The 23,313-nt window shown below is 45.4% G+C and overlaps 1 protein-coding gene across 1 annotated transcript in view; it reads right to left on the reverse strand.

The window, feature by feature from the left end:
- The window catches only part of TMEM178B (transmembrane protein 178B), a 382,652-nt gene that overhangs the window by 9,895 nt on the left and 349,444 nt on the right, over positions 1 to 23,313 (reverse strand). The window lies entirely within an intron of this gene.

Consider the following 23,313-nt stretch of genomic DNA (forward strand, 5'->3'; position numbering starts at 1 on the left):
ATTGCTTCTGTACTCTCCAATCATTAGCCATCTTGGACAAACTCAGGAAGTCTCTCTCTCTTTTTTTTTTTTTTTTTTTTTTTTTACAAAATACCCCAATTGAGTATCTCAGGGATTTATATAGGGCAGAAGGAACACAGACTACTTAATGCATTTTTAGAAAGTATTTAAAATATGTTTCCATTTGGTGATTCTTTAGCAATAAAAACACCTACTTTCTTTTGTATGTATACCATCTTACACAAAGTACTCTTTCATCTAGTCACCAACAACTCTGGCCACCAACAAGCAAAACACCTTCTCAGTTTGTATTCCCAGTTGTTGGACTCCTTGAAATATTTTCCATCTTCTATGAGGCAATATTTCTGAAAAATGTTTCATAGAAAACTAGCCCTCTGAGATATTCCTTTATAATATTGGTGGCAGTGACCCACCAGGACCTACACATACGCTCTCTCAGCTTCCCTGTTCACACAGGCGTCAGATAACTGCTCCAACATGCTTCCATGAGAAATTTAACAAGCCTATCTGGTATTGGGATTCCCTCTAAAATATATCCTTCATCATACACATGCAAATACACATGCAGCACATGAGATACACTCCTCAAGTTAACTTTAAAAATTATTATTATTATTATTATTATTATTATTATTATTATTAATTATTAATTCACATTACATCCCAATTGTAATCCCTTCGCTCTTATCTTCCTGTTCCCACCTTCCCTCCTTTTTCCATTCTATTCCCTTCCCCACCACCTCTGACAGGTTCAAATTAGCTTTCAACTACAAGACCATTAGAAGAGTTGAAACGGGGTAAAATGTGTTAGAATAATAAACCTGCTCTTAACCAAAACCAATACTTGGTATAGCCAGAGTGAACTTGAGAGCTTTTTCTAGTGTTTGCTTTCATGTAAGCCTTATGTGACCCTAAGAAGCATGTACAGCTGGGTGGAAGGAAGAAACAGGAGAGGCACCCTTTCTCACAGGGCAGGACATGAGAGGTGTTGTAACATATGTTCATCTTGAAAATGTTTCATTTTTAACCTCCTGGGTTTCTTTACTGTCATGCCCTCTGTCTTCCAGAAGGCTCCTGGGAAACCAGGGAAGAAGTGCAGAGAAGGGCAATGGCGTTCCTAAGTTTGTGACTAAATGGCTCTCATAGCTGCAGTTATACGCAACAATGAACTAGTGCTGTGTCGGTGTTGTGTTCCACCACAAAAGGGACGTTTCTATCATCCCACTGTGGATAATGGCTGGAAAGAGTCTAAGAGCCAGAATTCAGAGAGGACTGGAGCAAAACAGTGTCTTCTGGACAGGAGAGGACTCATAAGCTGCTAGCGGCTGTGGCTGCCTGCAGGAGACCAAGCCAGGCAGCATCCCAGCACCAGAAGGGAGGGGCCCATAGCCCCCCACCCTGACTGAGAAGCTATTGGCAGTGGATGGCTTCTGGGGAGGAGAGAGTGTCTCTTTTCTTTTCTTTAAAGGTGTGGCCCCTTGTAGGTTGATCATGCTCTGGCTGATAACTTACATCCATGAGTATGTGGCAGTGCAAATTAGACGTGGTGACAGCACAAGTAAACAGGTGAGTAGGCACAAAAATTAGGAGTGGGTAAGAAGGTGAAGGGGTGGTTCTGGGAGGAATTATGGGGAGAAGTGGAAACAAATATAATCAAAACACATTGTATGAAATTGTCAAAGAATTACTGAAAATATTGTATTTTTAAACATCCCACCTGCCAGAAGCTATGTCACGTGCTTGGCCTTTAATTCTTAAGACAGCTCTGTGACATAGATTGTACCTTTACCTCTCTTACAGGCAAGAGTATTGAGGGTCCAAGAGGTGAAATCATAGGCCTAACATCACATATCAGGTAGCTGGGAAAGTCAGGCTACACTCTCAGGCAGCTCGGTTGCAGCCTCTAGGCTTATTCATTGTGATTTTACCTCTTTTGGGGAAGGGGGTGGGGCTTACTGGATATTGACTTCAGGCTTCATCCATAAAGACAAGTACTCTACCACTGAGCTACACACAAAGCCTTCTTTTGTCCCTTTTTTTTTTTTACTTGTTATGTTTCCCAGGCTGGCTTTGAACTTATTTTGTAGCTCAGTCAGGTCTTAATTCTGTAACCCTCCTGCCTCAGCCTCCTGAGCAGCTAGGATTTTGTGTGTGTGTGTGTGTGTGTGTGTGTGTGTGTGTGTGTGTGTGTGTGTGTGTTTCCAGCACTATTGTACTATTGAAGACTGGCATCCGGCAGCTGGCTCCTTCCTACCCATCCCCAGTTATCCACTAAAGTTGCAGGAGCTGTGTTCTGCCTTCTACCTTGCTTCTGCATGATGCTGAGAGATCAGATGATCTGTTCATGCGTGTTAGGAAAAGGGGTCTATAGAAAGAGAAGTAAGTGTAGTCAGTCAAAGTGCAGACCACAGAAGAAGAAATAGGAACAGGCAGTGAAGATCAAATGCGCTCAGTGTTATCAGTCATTCGAAGCCCAGGGGCCAGGGAGATGGCTCAGCAGTTAAGGGCACCAGCTGCTCTTCCAGAGGACCAAGGTTGGTTCCCGTCACCCACATGGCAACTCCAAAATGCCTGTCATTCCGATTTCAGGGAATCTTAGCCCCCTGGCCTCCACTCTCCTAGGGTACAGCACTCATGTGCACGTATCTCCACATAGACATACATACATACATACATACATACATACATACATACATACACACACAGACACACATGCATGTACACTCACCCACACTCTCACACATGCCATGCACATACATAATAAAAAATGAGAGTCAATCTTTTAAAAATGAAAGAAAACACATTCAAAGCACAGTGATAGAATATAATCTATCAAGTAGCTTTGTTTTGGATTTTTGGGATTTCCCCCCCTCCCTCCCTTTCTCCCTCCCTCCCTCTTTCCTTTCCTCCCTCCCTCTCTTCTTCCTTCCCTCACCCATCTTCGTGTGTGCATGTGAGTGTGTGTATCTGTGTGTTGAACATGTGTTTACAGATGTGTGTGCATGTTCATGTAGAAGTCAGATGTCAACCTTGGGTGTCAGTTCTCAGGTGTCCTTTGCCTTTCTTTCAGCTGGGATCTTTCACACCTGGTGTGTGCTAAGTATTCTGGGTTATCTGGCCAGTGAGGCCCCCAGGTATCTGCCTATCTCCACCTCCCAGTGCTGCCATCGCAAATGTGAGCGCCAGGCCTGGCTTTTTAACCTGGCTTCTGGGATGGAATGCAAGTCCCCATGTTTATATGGTAAGCATTTTACTGACCTCATCCTCTGTCTTATTTTCTCTTTGTTTGTTTATTTGCTTTTATCTTGTTTGTTTGTCTTTATTACCTACAAAACTGATAAGGGCACTGAAAAAAAAATGGAGCATCCTATAGCTCTGTGGAAAATGTAGGCTGGTATTGCGTTATGGAAAATGGTTGTTAAAACATTCATATTTTTGACCTATTGATTTCTTACCTGAGGATGAAGACTAAAGTGAAATTGTTTATGTGGCAAGGAGCAGCTGGGGAGGAGAATCCCTCGTGAGCTCAAATATTATGTGAGCGCAGCCTCTGAGCTGAGAAGTTTGCCCTTTTCTCGGAGACACCCTATTGACTCTAATCTGTGTTTCCAAAGAGTGCTGAGAAGGAGAGAGGACTAGCTGTAAGGAGGCAGCGAAGAGAAAGACGAGGACATTACAGAAGGTAAAGGGTAGTCTGGGGAGGTGGGAACAAAGCCAAGAAGTCCTAACTAATAGATTTGTCAATGACTGCTTCAAGAATGGTCAGATTTTATGTTTTATGGGTTTTATTTTTATGTGTATGTGATTCCTTGTGATCTTTTAAAATTCTGTTTGTTTTCTAAAGAGAGAGAAAGAAAGAGTGTGGAGTTAGGTGGGTGGGAAGTTTTGGGGAGGATCTGGAGGATTTAAGAGGAAACTGTGATCAGAAGATATTATATGAAAAACTTCTTCAACAAAAAGGAAAAAAATATATATAATTTGTAGAGAAAATGGAAAATAAGGCACCCAGGATAATTTGGGCACAAGTGTCATATGACTAAAATACATATATGTATTTCACACTGTAAATATGCGTGCAAGTGCATTTATGTGCTTATAAATGCCTTTATCAATATTTTAGTGCACATGTGTGTGCATGTACTTGCAATCCACAAGTGTACATATATGCCAAGCTACAAGTTCATGCATTCACATCCACATCAACAGCCACAGTACATATAAGCCTCACTCATGAGAATAGCAGGCTCAGCAGACTTGCATGAGTCATGAAGCACGCTGGCTCACTGATCCTATGTCCTGGGGTGCAGAGAAGACCGTCTGGTGGCTCTCAAGACGACGAAGTCTCAAAATAGATTTCCAAGACTAGAATCTTTTGTCCATAAGCAGAGGAAAGAGAGATGCATCTTGACCTAAGTGTCACACAATCTGAATGTCTAGAGTGCTGTGGATAGCCTTCCAGTTGCTGACCTGGAAATTCATTAATCACTGTGCAATTTGTAGAGTTTCAGAGTTTTCTAACATGTAGACTTAAGATAGGTGCTGGTTTGAATGAGAATGCCTCCCATAGGCCTGGGTGCTTTTATGCTCGGTCTTCAGTTGGCACGTTTGGGTAGGTTTAGGAGATGTGATCTTGCTGAAGGAAACATGGGGGTGGGCGTTAAGGTTTAAAAGCCACACGGCATTCCCAGGTCACTGTCTCTGCCTGTGTTTTCAGATTAAGACGTGAGCCCTCAGCTTGTTACTCCAGCTGTCATTCCTGCCTACAGCCTCGCTTCCCCACAGTGATGGTGATGGAGTCATCCCTCTGGAAACTCAAGCCCAAATAAACCCTCCCTCCTCTAAGTTGCCTCCGTCATGGTGTTTGACTGAGCAGCAGGAAGGTAACTAAGGTAGGATAGGATGGGTGTCTGAGTAGTGTATGCACGCTTGTGTGGTATCATCCAGTAGTGGGGTAAGTTCACATATGACCTGCCCTCAGGTTCTTCCGGACACTAGGAATCATGGGTCTAGACCAAGATAGGGAGTTCTGAGATGGAGATGGGGACCAAGTCAGTATCTTATGAACGGAAGCTCTGGCAGTGCCAGTGACCACACAGGAATGCTTTGCCATGATGGGTGGAGTGCAGGCGGTTCCTTTGCAGTGGGCTTCATAGAACCAGAGCAGCCAACCGACAAACATTTGCTTAACTTTTGTTTGAACCAATCACTGTGCCGGATGTTGATGAGAGAAAAAGGAGGACATAAGATACGATCCCTGCTCTAAAGAATCTTTAGTTAAAACTAAAATAAAGAGCAGGAAAAAAGCAACTTATGATGTAGTGGGATATAAGCCATGCATGAATGAATATGTGTATGTATGTATATACATGTATGTATGTATGTATGTATGTATGTATACCTATGTATTCATATATATACACATATATGTGTATATACATGTATACACACACACACACACATACAGACTTTAGAAAACAGAGATATTCCTTCTCAACAGAATCACCATCCTCTTCACTAAACAAAGGCAAGGACTTTGGGAGAGAAGTTCTCGGACAGAGGATCCACACAGGGGTAGAAACTTGCGTGACATACAAGGGAGGCTTTGGAAATGGGTCCTTGTTCAGTACACTCTGGGCCTCAGCCTCTGGGGCTGTGCCTGCGACACACTCTGCCCTCCCTCCCCACCCCCCATGAGTACTTAGTGAGAGGCAGGTGGGCAGCCAAGAGATGCATTTGGGATGCCAATGAATGGGAATCTAGCACTCATCGTGGTTATAATAAACAGTTACATGACAAGGGTCCCGCCCTCGAGTCATCCTTCCCTTTGGAGCAGAGCTTCCTCTGCGCTGGTAATACCCAGTGCCTTCAAGTGTAACCTGACTAGTACAGCAGGGCCAGCTTCAGAGAGCGCTGGGGATACATGGATGGCAAGCACAGCAGAGCTGGAGAAAGGGGTGGCTTTGCCATGATGGGTGGAGTGCAGGTGGTTCCTTTGCAGTGGGCTTCATAGAACCAGAGCAGCCAACCGACAAACATTTGTTTAACTTTTGTTTGAACCAATCACTGTGCCGGATGTTGATGACAGAAAAGGGGCGAAATAAGATACGACCCCTGCTCTAATGAATCTTTAGTTAAAACTAAAATAAAGATCCAGGGGGAGGGGGAAAGCAACATATGATGTAGTGGGGATATAAGCCATGCATGAGTAAAGAACTGAGAGTAAAAGCAAAACACTAGACAGGGGACTAAGAGACATGTGTCTACTGTTATCAGCTCTGAGCCTTTGGTTCCTTTATCTGGGAAATCAGAGCGCTGAAGCAGAAACTCTGAGTTCCCTCCCTGGTGTAGCAGTGAATAGTGAATAGTAAACACCCAGGGGGAGTGGCTAGAGCAACTTCAATGTCCACCGTAGCCCTGGGATGAGGAGCCCTTCCAAGGGAAGGGAGCACGCCCGGTCAGGAACTCTGGTCGCAGGCTCCATGCCTGATATAGAGCAGCATGCTAGACACCGGCTACACCTCTCGGTTGTCAGATGTCCAGTGCTACCACCCACGCCTGGTTTCCATGGTACGTCAGCTCCCATAATAGATCACTGACGGTTTGACTTCCACTTCTGCCCTGTATAAGAGCCACTGGAAATGTAAAACTCTAGCCAAATTATGGTTCCTGTTAAAAAAAACAACAACAACAACAAACCTTCAACAGCTTCTAGCAGTGCAATCTAAACTTCTCATACTCTCCATTAGGAGAATCCTGAGTGGACTCTCTTCACCTGGCACAGCAGAGGTCTTACCTTGACCATTCAGCCTTACGCTCTAGCTTGGCTGGAGAGTGCTCTGTGGATTTGAACTAGAGAAACATGCTCCACAGCTGGGCCTTTGCGCTTGCTCTCTTGCCCAAAATGGCCTGGCATTTCTGGCTCTTCATTCAAATGTCATCCTTAGAGAGGTCTTTCCTTGGCTTCCTTTAAAGTAGCACTGGCCCCAGTGGTTTTTCAAATAGTTTCATGGGTAGATGTTTCTAGAACTGCCACTAGGAAAGAGGGGCTCCCAGCTCTCTCCCCTCTATTTGAGCAGAACAGCTCCACTTTGATCTGCCTCCATGAGACGTTTCACTGGGAGAAAGCATCCCTACGATGTGCGCCATCTGAAGACCACTGGCATGCTTTAGGCGTACCGCCGCATGGGCCATCTTTTGGACAGCAAAGTCCAGTGGCTGCTCTATTCATGACAAAACCACACCTTTGGCGGAAATGGCTCACAGTCCCAACCTTCCTGCCTGCTGGCCCTGCAAGAAGCCTCCAACGACTTCTCAACACAGTCTCTAGGCAGCCAGCCACAGCCGGTCAGTCCCAGCCGGTAGGAATGAGAGATACAAACTAATTAGCCTCTTGGTGCCAGGATTCCTGCTGGCCTGGGCTCAGAGTCCAGGGTCCACTTAGAATCAGATATGGCGGCATTCCAAGAAGCCACAGCCCGAGAGTTTGCACTAACAAGACCCGCTGGCATGTGAGCAGCTCCACCCTGCAGACCTAGACTGTCTGATGCCCTTATTTGTAAGCTCCACCCGCGAGCAGGAAGCCGCAGCTCACGACGGCGACTGGCTGCACGTATGCGTGCTGCCTTTGATGGCTCGCCCGCAGCTCCCACTCCCTAGCTACCTCAGGATCTTCCAGGAATCACACGTCTAATGTCACTTTGCAACTTACCTCCCTGCTCTGCGTGCTTCTATTTCTGAGCCCTGTCAACACTTGGCTACAGGAAGCGCAATCCATCTCAGAGTCCTAAGATTGTTGCTCTAATTGACGCCCTTTAGTCCAATGAGGGCAAAGCACGGGGAGCTATTTCCTGCCCAAACTCCCAACTCCTGTTCTTACTCCAAACATAGCTTCCCCTCCACCTCCCCCACGTTACTGCTGGCTCCAATCGCTGTCTCTTTGGTTGCCAAATACTAGAGTCTAGTTTTCTCTCTCACTGGTTGTACTTTCTTGGCTGTCAGACTCCTCCTGTTTAGCTATATCTGGGTTTCCAAGCTGCCCTGAAGCCAGATGTCCGTTTACTTTCCTAGCTATTTCCCCCGAGTCTTCCAGGTGTCTCTCTGCCCCTACTTGTTGCTTTTCCTCTTGGACTGCATCATACACTCTAGCAACAATTACTCTTCTCTGGCCAGAAATTCCCCTAATATATGACTGAGCAAGATGAGAGTTTCTTTCTTAGCCATCCCATCCCAGGATGGCATGTTGTGGGTGTTCTTCGGACAGAGTTCAGTGCCGCTCCTATGCTATTGGGTGCGTATTTTCACCAAAAACTCGAGTGTTGGAAACTTAAATCCCTAAAGTCATATGTAAGTGGTATTTAAAGATGGAGGGGCAGGAAGAGTGGTGTTCTTATGACAAGAAGAGGCTGGAGAGATGGCTCAGCAGTTAAGAGCACCTGGTTATTCTTCCAGAGGACTGGTGTTCAATTCTCAGCATCCACATTGCCCCTCAGAATCTTCTGTAACTCCTAATCCCAGAGGATCTGGTGCCCGCTTCTGGCCTCTGTGGGTACTACATATACTTGGTGCACAGAGGCATATGGCAGGCAAAACACACACACACACACACACGTTCAAAAACTATTTTTAAAAGAAAAAAGTCATCTGAGAAAGTACACTTGCTCTAGCCACACAATTTTATCCTCTCTGTGATGCAGCAAAAAAGGTTCTCACCAAAGGCTGATGTCATGGGTTTGCACTAGGCAGCCTCCAGTGCCATGAGGCAGTGAACACCCAGTCTGAGGAAGCTATATCTCACTTGATGCATACATACACTCTGGGAAAGGCATCACTGTGCAACAGTAGCTGCAAGAATGCCACAAGAGTGTATGGGAATAGTATTTGTGTTTCATTATGATCTTTTGGCATCACTGTCATGTGCCTGGCCCGCTGCTGGCTAGAAAATCAATATGAATCTGTATTAGTCAACTTTCCTCACTGGTACAATAGGATATCTGGCAGGAATAACCTAAGGGAGAGTTTACACAGGGTTAGAATTTGAATACCCAGTTCATCATGGCAGAGTAGGCATGGTGAAAGGAGTATAAGGAATGTAGTCACACTGTATCTTCAGTCAAGAAGAGGGGAGGGGGAGAGGGGGGAAGGGGAGGGCGAGAAGGGGAGGGGCAAGGGGAGTGGGAGGGAGACAGAGAGGGAGAGGGAGAGATATGCTAGTGGTCATGTCACTTTCTCTTTACCCCAGTCGAGGACTTTCAGGATCAACCCTGGGCAGCCCTAAGAAGACTGACTGACCACTCTTTCTACTGAAGTTTTCAAGGTAGTGCCTCTGAAGTCAAGAGGCAGACTGCAGTGACTGAATGACAGAAGCACTGCTTAGAAGTCAGATTGAGCCCCGTGCCTCAGTAGGAAAAACACAGCAACATAGATCTGAGGAGTATGTTATCAATGTTAAGAAATGCCAGGCCAGGCCAGGCCAGGCCAGGCCAGGATTGTTTTGGAACAGTTAATTCTTTTGTCACCTTGAAATATTAGCATGGATCATAAAACCAGCAGCCCAATGGTACTTCCATTCATCCCAGGACCACCTTAAGATTAATGACCATGATATAGTAGTTTGGTTGGCTGTTGTTGTTGTTGTTGTTGTTGTTGCTGTGGTGGTGGTGGTGAGACAGGGGTCCTTTGTGTAGCCTTGGCTATCCTGGATTTGCTTTGGAGACCAGGCTGGCCTTGAATTCATAGAGATACTCCTGCCTCTGCCCCGCCCCCACCCCCAAGTGCTGGGATTACAGACCTGCACTTCTTAAGCTGGTATGCAGCCATAGCATTGCCTCCTCACTCAGGACACTGCGGAGCACTAATTGTAGGTGCAAATGACCAACACGATGGTGTCAACCCTGTGATTCTTGCTGGGTTAGCCTATGAAGCAAGGGGAGGGTAGCACCTGTGCCTCCACACCCCTTAATGCCACAGCAATGGACCCTGTGGAGAAGTAGCATCAAAATTGAGGCCTCGGGCTAGGCAGCAGGAATGCTCTTACTAATTCAAGAAGCCGTCTCCTAGGAAACCGAGCCCCATGCGAGGGTTCTTGCAAGAATCCAGATCAGCCGCATATTGTGTGCATAGGCATTTTCCCAAATATCTATTTTTTGTGTGACCAAGATGTGCCCAAAACCTCACTGGCACACAATTCTTCCAGCTTTCTAGAGCTAGAGACCCATCTGCGTGACATTTTCTGCTCCCAGGAATGAGGGATGACGTCTTTGTGTCCCCAGCCCTGGCCTGTTTTCTTGTTTCTGTGTGGTGAGAGGACCTCGGCTCTGACTGGAAGCAGAAATGCCCTGTAGACATGCATGTTGGGGTGTCTCAGAAGCAGCCTCTTCCCTAAGATCACCCCTCCGTCCCCATTTGATCTTTAAAACTTCAGAGGTGCAAATCAGTAAACAGGGGGGAAAAAAAAACCTCCTCCAGCATCGAGCATTCATCCCGGGAAGCTGATGTACACTAAATCCTTCCTTTGCTTAGATTGAATGCCCCAGCAGCATTCAGCTCTCGAGAACACTTTATAGCTACATTCAGACCTGCGAGGAATATAAATCACGGTTGAATTATACACCATTGCATCATCAGCCATCAACAGGCAGGTCACAGGGTTTTACATCAAAGGTGCCTTTGGGACTTGCTGGGATGAGGCAAGAGATGTTGGATGTGGTTGGGAAGTGAGCGTGTTGCAAGGGATGGCTCTCTCTCTGCATTGCCTGTTTCTGAAGGCTGTGAAAGTCCTTCCAGGCTGACTAACTGCCAGGAACAGAACCCAGAAACACCCAGGATGGAAGGAAGGGATTCTTCTCTTTAGTCTCAAGGCTCTATCTTTATATTACAAGGCTGTCCTATACCTGAGCAGGTTTATGCTGCAGTAATGCAGCATTCCAAGTCAAGCAACTATAATGACTGGGTCATTCCTAGAGACAATAGAGTTGTACATTTATTTTAAAAGTTTCATTTTATACGTATAAATGTGGTTTTTTCCCCCCCTGCATGTATACATGTATACACGGTGTGTGCCTGGTATTGGCAGAGCCCAAATTGGGAATTCGATTCTCTGGGACTGGAGTTATAGGTGAGCTGCCACGTGGGTGCTGGGAACCAAACCTGTACAATCTGCAGGGGCAGTAAGCACTTTTAACTGCTAATCCATGTCTCCAGACCCCAAGTGGCCTTTTTAAAAATCTGTAAGTTGGACACCTGTGGGCACAACCAACTGTGGGCTAAGGTGTTTGAAAAAAAATATTTTGCTTGTATAACTGGCTTGCCTCCACTGATGCGACAGTGGCTCAGACATCACAGGAGTAACCAACTAGTTTCTGATTAGATTTAAGTTGTGCTCCACGAGATAAAACCCACTGTTTGGCCAGGAATGTGTAGCTAGGTAGGCCATACCCCCTAAGCATGAACCTACTGTTATTCTGCTCAATGAACACAGTTGTAAACGGGCCCCTAATGACTTGTTGTTACATAGTGCATCTCTCAGCCCTCATCACAGGAGTTTCTATTTACAGTAGATGGTGATTACCGCAGAGTTCTACAAGTATCCAAGAGGCAGAGAGTAAGAGAGCACAGAACGCTAGGCCTTAGATAGAACATCTATACTAATCCCCTTTACTCAAGGCTTAAGGATCACTGTGGAAGACGGGGAAGAAAGACAGTAAGAGCTAGAGACCGTGGAAGACTACAGGAAAACAGTGTTCTCTGGACACAACAGGACACTTGCACATAAGAAGTCCCAGAGGTTATGACAGCATGCACAAGATACATGCAAGTTCAAGCCAGACCAAAGCCTTTCATGGAGAAGGCAAGCAGACATGAAGTCCTACCCCTAAACGAGGAGCTATTGGCAAGTGATGCCTTCTGGGAAAGAGAGAGTCAGTTTTCTTTAAGAGTGTGGCCCCTGGTATGTCTATTAACTGCAGAAAAGCACATATCCATGAAACATGGGCAACACAAAAATTGGACTTGATGGTTGAAAAAAAAAATGGAGTAAACAAAATTGGGTAGTTAAGGAAGCCGGGCGGATCTAGGAAAAGTTGGAGGATGGAATGAGTGTTAAAACTCACTGTATGAAAGTCTTAAATAACTTATTTTTTAAGGGCGGGGCAGTAAGGATTCTGTTTGTAGTGAATAAGTATTGACTTCCCCCTTGCCGTCATTCATTAAATAACACTGCAACGAGATCTCACACTGCTGTCTCCTTGATCTTGAACTTCCATCATCTAGAGCAATGAAAATAAAGTTCTGTTGTTAAAGCCACTCCCCCTGTGCTTTTTTGTGAAATTGGTATTAGCAAACTGATGCAGCAGGTACACAGACAGTAACTGATTTAGTAGAATTACAGCTTAATGTGTAAAGCAACGTAATAAAATAAGACTGTGAGGGCTGGGCAGATGACTTGGCTGGTAAAACTCTTGCCTTGTGAGTGTGAGGATTTGAGTTCAAGCCCCAGAACTTACATTAACGTAGTGAGCTTGGTGGCACAAGCTTGTGATCCAGACACTAGGGAGGTAGAACCAGGAGGGTTCCCTAAAGCTCAGCAGTCGGCCTGAGATAAAGAGAGGTCTCAGAGGAGGCAAAATGTGTTCCAGAGAGTGACATCTGAGATGATCCTCAGGTGTACACACACACACACACACACACACGCACACACACACACGTCTGTTTCCAGACCTGAAGGCCATCCCATAGATACAGCAGACATCAAAATGTGCCCATATGAAATAATAGATGCTTGGGACACCGAGGATCCTGATCTGTGTAGTCTCTCTTACCCGCGTTGTCTGTGCTCCCGCCTGTTCAACAGGCACAGATGGTGTTACAAACTCACCGCCCCTGGTAGCATTTACACTAAAGTCAGAGGCGTTAGAAACTTGTGAAAACATCTAATGGGCTGAGCAAAGGTAAACAGATGATCTAAGTATTTCCTTACAATGAGAAATGACCAAGGTCAAGGTGTCACTGTCCCGATTCAGACCATTTCATCTGTTACCCAGTTAACACAGCGACCTTGACGCTGTCCTTTAAGATCCCTCAGTCACAGTCACAGGGGAGGGGAGTAGGGGGAAAATAGGGAGGGAGGAATGGGAGGATACAAGGGATGGGATAACAATTGAGATGTAATATGAATAAATTAGTAAAACATATATTTTAAAAATATCCAGGTTAATATCCCAAGGGGCTTTGCCTCCAGTATACCCTATACAAGAAAATGCACAGCTCTTTTGAATTCCTAAAGCCTCCACCATCTCAAACAGGCACACACACAACAACCAATTCTGGAAACTGCCTTCTGTGTTTAGTGTGTGTCCAGCTGGCATAACCTTCTCAAGGGCCAAGTGGTGGCGGTGTGTCCTTCTGCGCTATGCGTAGCAAGTTTCAACCTATGGAGCTTTATTTCATATTTTCTATATTTCATAGAGTCACTGAAACTTAAGAGGAAAATGAAATAGACATATACCTGATCTACCCAGTCTCTGGTACTCTACTTACACTGTGATATTGTTGCAGAGTTGTTTGTGAATCTCTGTCTGCCTGCCTATCTGTCCCTGTCGGTCTCTGTCTCTGTCTCTGTCTGTCTGTCTGTCTGTCTGTCTGTCTGTCTGTCTGTCTGTCTGTCTCTCTCTCTCTCTCTCTCTCTCTCTCTCTCTCTCTCTCTGTGTGTGTGTGTGTGTGTGTGTGTGTGTGTGTGTGTGTGTGTGTGTGTGTGTGTTGTGCATGGGAATTCACACACCCATCCCTGAACTGTACCTACTTGTGATTCAATTGGTACCTTGGGTTTCAGGAAGCATTTTTAGTTTTTCAGAAATTCGGCATCAGAATAATACCTTCTCCACAGGATTATTTTGAAGAGCGATAATAATACACGTGAAAAAGCTTAGAGAAGTTAAAATTGCTTTCTATACGTAAGGTATAATATTAGAAATGGAACGCTTTGAGTGAGGTGGAAGAGAAATGGTTCTTAAGGACAAGCAAAAACTGTAGCTGCTATTTCCATCTCTGTCAGCAACTTCATTCTCCTATGGCCTCAGCCCAGGGTAAATGCCAGCCGAGAGCCACTGCTCTCCACAGGAACCAAGGGAAAGACACTCGGGATGCTTTCTTCTGTGCATATTTTTCCAAAGAGACATCCCAATTTCCACAGGCTTTTCTTGCAAATGAATTTGCCTTTGAACCCCCAGAGGTCACCATCGCTTGTGGAGTCACGTGACAACACTGGGTTTATGAAGAAGCCTGCCTTTTCAGTGGGCTCCATCAGGAATACAAAAGGAATCAGCCTTAAGAGAAACATTGAGAAGAGTTACGTGGTTTGATTCAGGGACCTTTTTCAAAAATCTTACTTTGAGCTCACTTTTCTCAATTATAAAGTGACTGAGGGAAAAGTTAAAATGAATTTAGGGATTTATATATACTACTTGAATAGATGTCTCAAGTCGCCTTTTTGATGATCCTGCCCCTTCCAAGTAGAATATCCACAGCCAAAGGCTTCAGATAGTCTACTGTATATACAGGCATCTTCCCTACAAGATCATCTTAATTGTTCTGCACATTGTTTCAACCACCAAACAGGTCTTTGCCAGCATTCAGTGCTCATATCTAAATTCCCGCGCATGCGCACGCATGTGTGTGTGTGCATGTGTGTGCATGTGTGTATATGTGTGTGTGTGTGCATGCGTGTATATGCAAGTGCACATACATGTGCCCATGCATGTGGAGGCCAAAGATTGATGTAGAGTATCTTTCTCAGCCACATTCCATCTTGGTTTTTGAGCCAGAGTCCCACTGAGCCTACTTCTTGCAGATTGGCTAGACTGGCTGGCCAATGAGCTCCAGATAATCCACCTGTCTCTGCTTCCCAGACACCATGGTCATGGATGTGGGCTGCCACACTAGGTGTTTACATGGTTGATGGAGATCCGAACTCAGGTCCTCATGGCTGGTAGACAGCAGGCCTTGTATAGACTGAGCCAGGTCTTCAAGACCCATGAAATGCTAATTAGAAAGTGGCTTATATGGTATGTGCCAAATTTAGCTTCCACTGAAGAGCGCTTATGCTGCTTCAAGGTTTTTGGGATCACAAAGAGTGTTGGAATAAACATGCAAGGTGGTGTAACTGGACTTCCACTACATTGTGGGTTCCTTTTTTCTCTCTTCCACTTTCTCCATCCTTACCAACTCACTAACACTACATAGGAGAGAAAAAAGCAAGAGGAGGAAGGGATGACATTATCGTTAGACTAGTTCCTGCTGATAAGGGGCATCCAGTTCTTTGGGGGCAAGTTTGGTCTTCCCTGCCAGGATATCTAATTTCTTCTTCTCATTTCTTTGTGCCTGACTAATGTTACTTGGCAAATGGCAACCAGTCACCAACAGCCACCCCGCCACACGTGGCCCTAGCATTTATACGTCCTCTGAAAAGTCGTGGAATTCCAAATGTCACATAGTCACAGAAACTATCTGCAGCTGGCGAAACCACATCCCTCCTAGCGCACAAGGCAAATCATAGTCAGCTGCTCCAAAGCAGCCCCGTAGCCCCACACCTGGGATTAAAACAAAAATATTCCCATAACATTTCTGTACTTAAAAAAAAAAAAGAAACCAAAATTACAAAATTCTCACTACAAGGTGGGGCTTGTAGAAATGCTGCCACAGACCTGACCCTGTGGTGCTTCTGGAATACTGAGGTAGCCTTAATGATTACCTATACTTATTTATTAAGTAATAACAAGAGCTGGATTTCATAATGTCTAATCTATATAGCACAGTCTCCTCTTCTCTTTTGGCTAAAACACCATCCCTGCTGTTTCTCATGAGTAAGCCATTCTGTGGTCTCAGTGATGAACTCAGGAATAGCCACTAAAGTCTAGCCTCAGTTACTATGACTTCTGTATTTCTTGGGGTTATACACAAATGTGTATACATATGTATATGTACAAGTATATATGCAATGAATATATTAATATATACATTCTACATAGATGATTAATATATTAATATATACAATGAACTCATTTATATTCATGAAACAGTCCTATGTTGAATTAAATTATTTAATCTGGAGGTCTCAAGCACGTGAAAACTATTTGATTTCGGCATCCAGCCTCAAACTATTTGACTACAGGAAGAACTAAGAACCATCCATTTGAAAACCAACCATTTGAAAACACAAGTACTACTACAGTGAAGCAACCACTGGCCCAGTCTGCTTTGCCCACCTGACCTTGGAAATTGCGTGCATTGCGAAGGAAGATCTGGTACGAGCATTCACCCAGAGCGAGGAGAGGCATTCTGGAAAGGAAACAAGCTAAGAGTGTGTAGCATCACATCTTTTTCCATGTGAATCTTTACGGCTTCTTAGCCATCTGGGCCTTGGTTTAGAGCCGCGAGTTAGTGAGATCCAACTGGCTTCTCAGCTGAACAGAGTGGCAGCCACAGCTGTGCAGAAAGGAACAGTCTCAAACTGTGATTCGTGAGCTTCCACGAGGACAGCCGCTCAGAGCATGCCATCTTCCTGCCTGCTTCTCTTCTTCTCTCCTCACAGTGGTCCACGAACCTAACTGGGAATCCTGGGGCAGAGGGGGCAATCTTGCCCTGCCTTCGTGAGGGAAACAATGCTTCCTGCAGACCTCTCATGTCACTGCAACCTCCTGCTTGCCTTGGCCCTTCATCTTAAGTGTCATCAAGACTTTTTTTGTAGGGAAAGCCACATTGCGCCCTAGGGGGACTAGTATGAAGCCGAGCATATGCAGCTGTATCGCTCACTATGCGGAAAATCATGTTTGGCAGTCACATGGCTCTCCTGGGGCAGGAGTATGCTGGGGCAACCCGTACCAGCCTCCTGATAGGGCTGCGGCAGCACTTAGTGGGTGTGGTTTAGTGGAGTGAGCTCTCCACCAAGAACCAGAAAACCTGTGTGCTAGCTTTATCCCTTTCTATAAAATGCCTCTCTGGACTGTGATACCCTCAACCACAGGGGTAGGACCAGGTCTTAAGGGGATTTCTACATAAGTGACCCTAACAGCCCTAGGCATTGGGCTGAGGAAGGTGCTGTTCTCTGCCTTGCTCTAGGACTGACTATCACAAACATGAACTTCCTGGAGAGATGAGCCTTCTTCTCACACCCTGACATGCCCAGAAGGGATGGTGGACAAGATCAGAAGACATCATTATGGTGACATCAATGTGCACATGAGGCTTAGCTCCAAACTGCCTTGACTTGAAACACGGAGGGAGAGAGCCCAGCTGTTTAAGTGTCTGGAAGAAATTGGCTCCTGAAATAAGTCTCTATGGCTTTTGTCCTATCTGATCCAAGCCAATGCCATGTTAATTAGTACAGGAAGAAATTGGAGTGGTAGCCAGAAGATCAGCCGAGCCTGCCACCTGGTTTGGTTTATGTTTCCATCTGCCCAGTACACACAAGTTGGCCTTGGCCTATCTTTGAGGGGAAGTCTATACTCAAATGATTTTTTTTTTTACATCTTCACTGTTAGTTTCAGAATATAAATATGGATAAAATGCTTGTATATGTGTACTTATATAAATAGATACACACACACACACATATATATGATAAACATTATTTTATGTGTTTTAAAAATATTAGCCTTTTTAATTCCCCAGGAAACTTCATGTGATTTAGGTGAGGAAACGGAAGCACAAAGAGATCCCATCTCTAAAGGGGGTAGGGCTAGGATCCAAACCTGTGCTTTATCCGCTAGCTGTTCAGTTTCTCACCACAGCCACTTCCTGTTATGTGCCTTGCCTGCTTGGATCAAGAGAAATCAATGTCAGCAGAGAAACTATTTTCTCCTAATAGTCCATATCCCCAGTGATACTTAAATAAAACGGGTCATCTAGCCCGTGAGAGCAGGAGACTAGCCTATCTTTATCACATGTGACCTGAAGAGGTTCCGGGGCACCCTTTGGACAGGAGTCTAATTAATAAGGGAGATGCGGGGTTATAGAGGGAGGGGACATGAGGTTGGAACTGGGAGGGCTGGGATCAGTCTGTAAAGTGACTAAACAAAAAAAAAATTAATTAAAAAAAAAAACCATCTTTACTGGCTTCTTCACAGAACTAAGGAACCCATCCAAGTGCTGCACTTATCTTCTCTCACACCGAGGTCAGGTAGAGTGGTGACTCCCAGCAAGATTTTCAGGAAGAGAAAGGTATAGATGTTACGGGGAAAGAAAATTGAATTAAAGGAAGGATAGTAAAACTTTCACTGTAGCTTCTTGACAGGCCAGGAACTAAATGCAGTGGGCAGTAGAAATGCCTGGCCAGAAGAGAACCCACAGAAGCCCGGAGTGGCCCAGCACCCAGAGGGGGCTCCTCCCCCAACCATGCAGCTGGAGATGGGCCTCTACCTAATAAGCCTCCTAGCTCTACTTTCCTCTCGAGGCTCTGGGCAGTGGTGTTTATTCGATTCCTCTCCATTATTCCAATCTTAACTTCACACTGTCGTGAGACGCCACAGCAGAGTGTGGGGGGCGGAGCAGGGGGGGACTGGGAGCACTAGATTTATTATTGAAATGGCTGTATAATGCAGGGTGGGGGCACTGGAGAGATGGCTCAGTGGTTAAGAACACTGTCTGCTCTTCCAGAGGACCCTGGTTCAATTCCCAGCACCCACACAGCAGCTCACAAATGTCTGTAACTCCAGGGCATACATGCAGGCGAAATACCAGTGTATGTGAAATAAATGAGAGAGAGAGAGAGAGAGAGAGAGAGAGAGAGAGAGAGAGAGAGAGAGAGAGAGGGCTGTATAACAGCGGGCAAGTACAGCTGAACCCTGGCTACAGCCAGGGTCACAAAGTTTCCATCCGAGAATGATTTGTCTGAGGGAGCATTTGCATCTATTGAGCAGGTCCCATCTAGACTGTTGACTCATACAGGCAGGCCAGAAAAAGAAAGAAAGAAAGAAAGAAAGAAAGAAAGAAAGAAAGAAAGAAAGAAAGAAAGAAAGAAAGAAAGAAAAAGAAAGGAAGGAAGGAAGAAAGAAAGGAAGAAAGAAAGAGGCATGCCTCTTAGGTAATCTACGCCACTGAGGAGTGGGCTAGGAGCAGCCATCCCTTGTCTTGTGGGAGAGCTGTGGAAAGACACAGATGTTTAGTCAGCATCCTCCTGAGGTGAGCAGGGACATTTCCTATTCACAAGTCTTAAATGAAAAGGCTGAGGGGAGAGGCGATCCCAACAAGTTAGTCATGTTAAGTCAGGACCGCCATAAGAAGCTAGATCCCAGAGGCTTCTGGGAAAAGTGATTTTTCACAGAGCTTAACTGCAAATGTTAAAAGCTGAGCCACAGAGAGCATTTTAATTAATTACCTGTTATTTCTAAGTAAATTAGAAGCGAGAGTGTGGTAGCATCTCTAAGGAGAGGCAGCTGGGGTTTGTGGGAGTGGCAACGGAAGGACACAGCATCAGCATCCCTTCCTTCCCAGGGTCCACTTGGGGGAGGGGAGGGGTCAACCATCATAGGGACTCACACTTTAGCTTTATACAAAGCTCCCTGTGAATTATGTTTTAGGTAACAGGGCATTTTTACTCCATTCACCACAGACTTTAGTTGCATGGTGATATATAAATTCCTGCACTGGGCTGAATAAAGACCTGGACTCAACCTTATGGAAGGTTGCCAGGCCCAGGCCGAAGAGCAGCTCGGTTACTAGAGGGATGTGGAAAGCCTGAGGGACATGAGAATGGCACGGTTCTTGGGTTCCATCTCCCACCTTAACCCTAGCACCTCATGAGTAAGCCCCCACAATGTCTTCACAGTCCCGTCTGCTATGGCATCACCCACCTGTTGGCCTCTTCATCTGAGGTCTCCATGGCTGGCCCTGGGTGTCCTGTAAGGACAGGGACAAGCCATGCATGGTTCTAGTTGTGTCTGGGCAACAGTGGCATAATGCCTAACATACAAGTTAGGCCCCCAGTTAATAAGAGCTGGGTTGAACTCAACTGTAAAGGCAGAGACACAACAGTGTTCAAACACCAGGGGGAAAACCTCTTAGAAGAAATGACTGACTTTGATTTGTGTCATTTTTAGCAGAAAGAGCCCAAATCTAGTCTACCTGAAACCACAGCGGGCTGAAAATAAAGGCGACAAAATGACTAGAGCAGCCAACTAAGAAGGGGGGGGGGCACCCTGCCACTTTATATAGGCTTTGCCCCAGCATGGTAGGAGATGGCTAGAAAGCTGAGCTCTCGGATACTCAGTGAGAGCAGTGCCATGCAATGTTCTGAGTTCAGGAGAAGGGTTTCTGAAAGATGCTGAGCATCCGCTGAGCCGTGAGGAAAGCACAGGACTTCAACACACGGGAGGCACAGATCAGGTAGTGCCAAGTGGTCTACTTGAGCACAAGACGGGGCATGCGGCGGAAGGTACATGACGCAGGATTCCTCCTGACAAGAACTCTAGCCTAAGGACACTGGATTTCATTCTGTAAACATGAGGGAGCCACAGGAAAAAAATCTTTCATCAAGAAATGCTATGTAATTAGCATATTTTAGGAAAGTAGTACGTTTTAAAAGATGAATTCAGTGCAAAGTAGGGAAATGAGCACTTAGGAAATTCTTGTTTGGGGGCTAGATGCTTTTTGCGAGATATTATCTCATTTCATCTTCACAATAATCCCAACAGGGCTGGAAGCGCTACCTCAGTTTCGGCAAACGAGAAATGCAGGCTCAGAGATTGGCGACCAACTGGGGGTGAGGGGGTAGAGTTTTCTACCCAGAGCCAAATGACTCCCAAAATACTGCAGTTTCAATAACAGCCCAGATGGAGCTCAAGGAGTGGAAGCAAATGAATGGGCCACAAAGAACATTGTGAGGAGAATGTTGGCAGATGTTGACAATTGATGGAAAGGTGAAGGTGAAAATGAACCATGAAAAATGACACAAGCAACAGCCTGACTCTTTAGATGTCAAAAAGATGGAGTGGGCTTCCTTGGGGGAAGGGAAGGAATGTGCTATGTCCTGGGTGCCTACAGCACGCCAAGTGTTCACATGTGTTTAAAAATCAAAAAGCACATGTGTAATGTGTGCAGAGGAAAAACAAGTCTAATCAAAGGCATGCCTGGGATTCGAGAAGCGTAGAAATTGGGTGACAAAATACACCAGGGCTGTGCTCTGAAGACTGTTCCAGATACACGAACCAGACTTACCTGCACAAGTGTGTGTGTTGTGTAGTTTATGTGTCTATGTAAATGTATTGTGTGTGTTGTGTATATGTATTGCACATGTGTGTGTATGTGTGCGTGCTTACGTTCCTCTGTGTGTGTGTGTGTGTGTGTGTGTGTGTGTGTGTGTGTGTGTGTGTGTGTGCATGCGCATGAGCGCGCATGTGTGTTGGGGTGCTTTTGATAAGGAAATATTTTTGTAGCGAAAAAAATCAAAAGCCCACATTTCGAACTCAAGCAAAGGACCAAGACCCCCCCCCAAAAAGGCACAGAGAAAGGGGGGAAACTTCAGTATGTTGCCACAGAAGACAAAAGTTTTGGGGAAGGTAGAGACAGAAAACACGAGGCAAGCCTTCAAGAGTGGCTGGTGGGGGGTGGGAGGTGGCTGGTGGAACAGACAGAAGCAGCAGAAAGATCGGGGAAAGAGGTACCTCTGATGGCAGGAAGGGAGGCAGAACTCTAAGAGAAGCCCTGAGTGGAGAGCAGAATTGCACATTGTAAGTGGGGGGTATACTTTTTCAAGAGCCCCAAGCATTGTCTTTTGTTTCAGAACAAATGAAAAGAAAGACCCTTTAGCTGGTTCCATTTTCCTGTCTCTTTAAGGCATATATCATAAACAGACTTGGCCACTTCTTCTTCTGCCAACCCAAGACCACCTGCCTTGGCACATATTGGATGATATATCTTGGAGGGGTCATCTCTTCCTTTACTGTGTCACAAATTCTTTAAAGATCATTAATCTGATCATAAATAAGTGAGGTAATTACTATTTGCAGAACAGTACTGTGTGACAATGAAATAGCCAGGCTTCAGGATGGAGTTAGTTAGAGTTCCAACCATGGCTCCAGGAACCCAGTGTCCTTGGGCAAAGCCCTTAAACTCTTTCAGCAAGTGCCAGGGGATGCAAAGAAGGTTTGAGTTGCTGACCAAGTGCCTACGTCCACACCATTGTCTGAAGGGCTCATTAGGTGCCAACAGAGTCTAAGCATTTCACATATCAAAGCATTTATTTCTCACAACAACATTACAAGGCACATACAAGTTTACAAGGTGAGGAGACAGCTATGTGAGGGATAAGATTGACCAAGGTTACAGAAGTTTAATTCAGAGTCTCATTCTAGGTGGCCGTCACTGCATTGAGACTTGATACTATTGGTGATACTCTGGTGGCAGAAGGAACTCTCCTTTTACTGTCCCACCAGAAGCAAACATCCTGCTTCTGGCTAGTGGGAATAGAGCAGGAGCCCTCTGGTGGGTAGATGTCAAGTATCTGGCCTGCTGGTAAAGCCTTCAGGCCTATTTCCTCATCCCAGATGCTTTCCCTCTTTACTGTTCTTGTACCCTTTTTAACAGCTAGAAACACAGAAGGAGGACCAAATAGTAAGAAGACATTATAAGGCTCCAACTCTTACTTGACTGCACAAGTCTAAGCTAGTTGGAGGGCTCTCTGGGTTGATGTGCAAAGTGAGGGTGGGAATATCGTCCTTAAAGCCCGCTGGAAAGAAGGAAAGAACCCTGAGTGGTGTCTGCCTTTGACCCAGTGCAGTTGCTTCTCTTCCCTTTTTTTCCCTCTCTGCCTCCTGAATGAGGGTGAAGTTCAAAGGAGACCTTCCCTTGCCTTTTAAGCTCTACAGTCTGGAAAATGTTGCCCAGGTGTGCTGGTTAGTGAGTGGAGGAAGCCTCAGTTGAGAAAATGCCTCCATAAAATGAGGCTATAAGCAGACATTTTCTTTTTTTAAATTTTAATTTCTTATAATTTATTCAGATTACATCCCAACTGTTATCCCCTCGCTTGTATCTTCCCAGGCAGGCATTTCTTAATTAGTGATTGATGGGGGAGGGCCCAGCCCATTGTGGGTTAAGTCATCCCTGGGCTGGTGGTCCTGGGTTCTATAAGAAAAGCAGGCTGAGTAAGCCAGTAAGCAGCGCCCCTCCATGTCCTCTGCATCAGCTCCTCCATCCAAGCTCCTGACCTGTTTGAGTTCCTGTCTTGATCTCCCTCAATAATGATGTGATGTGAAAGCATAAGCCAAATATACCTTTTTTTCCCTAAGTTGCTTTGGTCATGGTGTT

The sequence above is a fragment of the Acomys minous genome (assembly GCF_964271855.1).
Source record: "Acomys minous genome assembly, chromosome: 6".
Classification (NCBI taxonomy): Eukaryota; Metazoa; Chordata; class Mammalia; order Rodentia; family Muridae; genus Acomys; species Acomys minous.